Below are 6,112 nucleotides of genomic sequence, written 5' to 3'. Positions count from 1 at the left end.
TTCTCCATTCCTCCCCACTCCACTCCCTCCCCACTCGCGCCGCCGTCGACCTCCCTCCCCTCGCGCCGCCGTCAGCTCCCCCCACACGCGCCTCCTCTTCCCTCCCCACTGCCTCCCCCCCCCTCCCCCCCCCCTCCCCTCCCCCCCCCCTCGTACCTCCCCCCCCCCTTCTCCCTCCCCTCTCTCCCCGCTACTCCCCCCCACGCTCCTCCTCCCTCCCCACTCCGCCCTCCCCACCCACTCCATCTCTCCCCACTCCCGCCCCGTCGAGCTCCCCCCACCGCCCCCTCCCTCCCCCCCCTCCCTCCCCCTCCCGGCACCCCTCCTCCCCCGCCGCCGCCCCCCCGGGCCGTCGACCTCCCCCCCCGCCCGGCCGTTCTTTCCCCCAGCCACCGCTGGCCCCGCCCTGTCCCGCCGGCGAAACCAATCGCGGCGCGAGCACCCCACGAAACCCCGCCCTAGGGTTGTGGAGGAGAACCCTTGAGACTTCGCCCGTCGCGGCAGGGGCCCACCGCAGGATCCCACCGCTTCCCCCATTCTCCGGTAAGCCCCATTGTATTCTCACTGCTTCTCATATTGTCCTGCTTAGATAGTTTAAGCATTCATCAGAATGATTTCAAAAATAGCTGTTCATTTGAGGATGGAGATAGTTTATAAATTAGAGTTGATGGCTGATGAATGCTTGAATTGGTGTTAGCAGGTTGTCATGATTTGTGATTATTAGTCTGATTATGTTCCTACTGTCCTTGATATCCTTTTTTGAGTCAGATTTGCCTTTTGAAGTCTGATTGCTTAAAGTTTAATCTACAGTTGATTTGTAAATATCGTTTTGAAACCCAGAAGGGAGGAATGGACTAGATATTCCTCTTTTGAGCATGTCTTTCATTGTGTATGCGTGATCATGGGTGCGAGTCTTATGGTTGGCCAACTAGTGAGGAGTGAGTTAGTTTTTTAGCGAATATTATTTGATCCTACAATTGCTCAGGTATCTCGTATTTCAGGATGAAAAGGAGTACTAGGTACTACGGTCTATTTGGATCTTGCTAACTTTAGCATCCTATAACATACATTAATACTCGATTCGTTTTAAATTATAAGTTATTTTAAATTTTATGAACAAATAGATTCGCAGGTGTGAGCCACAGCTGTTAACTAGTGCCTGACACCCCCCTATTTTGAAAATTTGTAGGCTGTTTTTTTCATTAGCAATCTTCCTAGTTGTAGCATGCCTATGAATATAGTCGTATGTCTGTCTTTACAAAGCTCACTTGGTGGACTAGCAGCTGTTCTCTTGGCCATTAAGTGTGTGTGTGTGTTGTTTATCTTAAAATAAAATCCTGTGGATTTTCCATTTGAGCTAGTTGTTGGTGACACACTACTGGTGCCATCCAATGAGGATAGATGCGCAAGGTCAATCCTGTTATAGATGTGGAGAAAAAGATGCTAACTAGATCATGTAAGAAAAAGGTGCTGAGCATGTAAGAATGAGGAGAAGTTTACAACCATCCTAAAAAAGACAATAGAAAGATAAACTTCACTTGTTGAAGCAACCGAGTCACCAAACAAATAAAGCAAACGTACATGATTTTTTTTTAAAGATCAATACATGGGGTATATTATTTTAATAAACTTCTACAAATGGGTAACGGGTGTCACCATCATATGTGGCATTTATAGTAAAAGATTTGTTCGATAAAATTAAATGTTACAAGCTAGGATCCAATGTCAGTGAGTTGAGATCCTATATCTTTGGATGCTTTTGGTAGGGACAATGATGTTGGAAGCCATGATCTAAACATATTTTTCTCCGAAAACAAATGAATCCCTACCAAACATACATGATTATAGGATTTTGAGTTAGAATCAGAAACGTTTCCTGGATCTACTAGAAACTAGAAACTAGAAGGACCAATTTCACCTGAGAATCTGAGATTAAGAATCAGTTTCTCCCTACAAACCTTTTTTTTGGGAGAAACAAAATCGCTGCCACTTTGTAGGATACAGATTTGAATTAAATTGCATTCAACATGAAGCCATATATCCGTAGAAGTTACATTTGTTCATATGGATCCCTCTTTAGTTCATTGAGATTATGAGGGATAGCCCAACACGTAATAGATTCGCAGGTGTGAGCCACAGCTGTTAACTAGTGCCTGACACCCCATATTTTGAAAATTTGTAGGCTGTTTTTTTCATTAGCAATCTTCCTAGTTGTAGCATGCCTATGAATATAGTCGTATGTCTGTCTTTACAAAGCTCACTTGGTGGACTAGCAGCTGTTCTCTTGGCCATTAAGATCTGCTTTACTGCTAGCTGTTACAGCCTCACTTTCTCTTCTTGTGTGGTAAGGGTAGAAGCCAAAGCATGCTGTCACTTGCAAGCTGTGCGTGATGCCCAGCACCAGCAGTAGCATTAGTGGATTGAATAATGGCAAAGGAAGAGAAGGGCTAGAGTCATGAATATACGGGAGAGACATTCCTGTAACTAACCACTTTGTTGTTACCAGGACCAAGATCTTTTCACTGAAAACTGAATTTTTCCTTTTCACTGATGACTGAATCTTGATCATCTAGTTCCAAGTGTATATGCAACTATGCATGTATTATGCCTGCTAACTTTGATTGTTTTGCAAAAATTATGGGGGTGTACATATGCAAATGGACACAGCTCTGCCTTTCTAGAGTTCAATTCTCCTGATGCAAATTCGACATAGATAGTACTGGTGGCCGGTCTTATTCTAGTATTTTATTTTGGAGTGAGTGAGGATGCCAGTATATTAATTATATTCTAGCTACTACTTTGACCAATTGCTCTACTCACGCATTTCCTTGTTGTGCAGGCTGCAGCAGGTCCTCCCTTCTTCCGACCAGCAGCAACAACAAAAGGTGCAGATTTGAGCCGCCAGTCGCTGCAAGCCTCAACACCACCACCTGGCCCACTGCACTGGTATGTTTCTGTTGAACTAGTCAGGTAGTATGTTTCTGTTGAAACCAAGAAAGTGCACCTCCATGAGACGTGAACTGCCCATCAATAATGAGCCATGTACAAACGTTGCTGGCTGTGCAGGATATATATATAGATATAGCCTAAGCTAAGTGCATTATAAAGTAAGAGATTGAAGATTTAATTTGCTGGTGCTGCGATCATGTTTGAAAACGGAAACGTATAGTAGAGAGTACGTATGGTTTTCTACCATTTCAAGCTAGTCAATAATGCGCCGTAACAATGACGATCTATCGCTGCTAAAGTAGCCAATCGCATCATGAGGATTTATTAGTCTTGTATACGATTTCAGTAACCTAATGATGATGAACGAGGACGCAGTCTACTTTGTATGACACTAACTAGCTGATAGAAGGTAACTCTAGAATAGTGCTAGATCAAACAATTTTTAGTTTGACTGATAGAAGGTATATATATTACAAGATTGCCATGTCCGGCTGCTGACTGGGCTCAATTGGAAGCTGACAAGTGATGTGGTGGTCCATGATTGGATGAACATGCTGACTGGATAGGAGTTTTGGCTTACAGTGACTTAGGTCAAAGGCAAAGTCTAGCTTGCTGTCGGTGGTTAAATTCATACATGTTGATACTATTTCTTATAAATTCGGTTAAATATAAGATATTTTAAATTTGAACAGACTTATTCTTTTAGGGAGGACTGAAGCTTCTGGCTGTTTGTTGGTGTTCCGTGGACCTTGTAGCGGTTGAGGCTTCTCCTGTTTGCGGGATAGCGAGGTGAGGCATAAAACACCCCTCTTTTCTGTATCAAGCATGTTTGTAGAGCACGTAACCCGGTTAGGCGTCTCCCGTTCGAAAGAGATACGGTTAGAAATATGCAGCTCTTTGCATGTCGATAACCGTATCTGTTTCGAATTGTCCACGTTTTTTGGACAGCCCTAGGATGCGTAGATGGGGTTAGTCTCCGTGGTCTACTCCGTTCCGAGGCAGAGTTTCGGCAGCATCTCCCTGTTGTTCTCCGGATACACAATCTCCCTACCGGGACGTGTATTTGGAGAACAACGGGGAGGTGCTGCCGAAATTGTCTCGGATCGGAGTAGACCATGGAGACTAACCCCAGCTACGCATCCTCGGGTGGGATTAGGACCTATCCTGACCTATTAGATGGTAGGAACATCGTGTACATGCAATTAATTCTTAATGTCTCGCTGGTATATATATATATATATATATATATATATATATATATATATATATATATATATATATATATATATATATATATATATATATATATATATATATATATATATATATATGTCAGAGGATGGATGACCGTGAGTGGATGTACATGGGCCGCCCAAGTCAGAGTGCTTTGACTGATGAATGGATTGAGAAGACGGAGGCTTTCATAGATAGAGCATTTGCCCTAGTTCCAGGAGCGTCAGCCATTTGGTGTCTGTGCAGTAGATGTGCAAACAGACGTCGGCAACCAAAGGATGTCATGTCTACTCATCTTTGCTTGAATGGATTCACGGCAGATTATACTCGGTGGATCTACCACGGTGAAGCCGATCGGATGAGAGAGGAGGTCGTGAGAGCACGCGTCGAAGATTTCGATGCTGATGCCGGGGTAGGTGACTGGCTAAATGACTTTCACGAAGCACACGTAGGTGAAGAAGGTGGGGAGGAGGAGCCAGAGGCAACCGCAAAGGCGTATTATGACATGTTGTCTTCGGCACAGAAACCCCTTCACGGCCACACAAAGGTTTCTCAACTGGATGCCATTGGACGGGTAATGGCCTTAAAGGCTCAGTTTAGCATGAGTCGAGATTGTTACGATGCTACGTTGGTAGTTATTGGCAGCTTGCTTCCAGAAGCTCACATTATGCCAAAGAGCATGTACGAGTCGCAGAAACTCCTTCGTGCACTCAAGATGCCATATGAGCAGATACATGCTTGTCCGAAGGGGTGCGTCCTATTTAGGAAAGGACACGAGAAAGCAAAGTACTGTCCAAAGTGTCCATCCTCTAGGTACCTGGAGGTAGAGTCTGGTGATGGTCAGAAGAGGCAGCTTGAGATCCCCGTGAAGATCCTACGGTACCTTCCATTCTTACCGAGGATCCAACGGCTATACATGACCGAGGAAACCGCGAAACAGATGACGTGGCACAAAAATGGCACTCGATACAGTCCTGAGAAGATGGTACATCCATCCGATGGTGAAGCATGGACCCACTTTGATGGGATTCATCGTGAGAAAGCTCTTGAGGCTCGTAATGTACGTGTTGCGCTAGCAACAGATGGGTTCAATCCTTATGGACTGATGGCTGCCCCATACACTTGCTGGCCAATCTTCGTTATCCCCCTCAATCTCCCCCCCGGTGTCGTGTTTCGACGACAGAATATATTCTTGTCGTTGATAATTCCTGGGCACCCGGGGAGTAAGATGGGTGTGTTCATGGAGCCTCTGATTGATGAGCTGGTCCGTGCTTGGGAGGAAGGGGTGTTGACATATGACCGAGCTACGAAGAGGAACTTCAGAATGCATGTCTGGTACCACTACTCCCTGCACGACTTCTTGGCGTATGGGATATTCTGCGCCTGGTGTGTTCACGGGAGGTTCCCATGCCCATTATGCAAGACAGCTGTGGAGTTCATTTGGTTGAAGAAGGGTGGCAAGTATTCTTCGTTCGACAAGCATCGACAGTTCCTCCCTGTTGAGCATGCATTCAGACGAGACATGAAGAACTTTACGAAAGGTGTGGTAGTGACAGACCCCGCACCGCAGATCATGACGGGTGCCGAGGTTCGTGCTCAGATAGATGCTCTCGTCGTCAACCCACAAGGCGATGGTTTTGTGGGATATGGTCGTCAACATATGTGGACTCATAAGTCAGGCTTGGAGAGACTCCCCTATTATGATGACCTCCTTCTTCCACATAACATTGATGTGATGCACACTGAAAAGAATGTGGCCGAGGCACTTTGGGGAACACTCATGGACACTGAAAAGTCAAAGGACAACGTTAAGGCTAGAGTGGACCTAGCAACGTTATGCGATAGACCAAAGCAAGAAATGAAGCCTCCTAGAGGCGGCAAGACATGGAGCAAGCCTAAGGCCGATTTCGTCTTGACCAGGCCCCAAAGG

This window comes from Miscanthus floridulus, chromosome 9, assembly GCF_019320115.1.
Source record: "Miscanthus floridulus cultivar M001 chromosome 9, ASM1932011v1, whole genome shotgun sequence".
Classification (NCBI taxonomy): domain Eukaryota; kingdom Viridiplantae; phylum Streptophyta; class Magnoliopsida; order Poales; family Poaceae; genus Miscanthus; species Miscanthus floridulus.
This window is presented reverse-complemented; position numbering follows the sequence as displayed.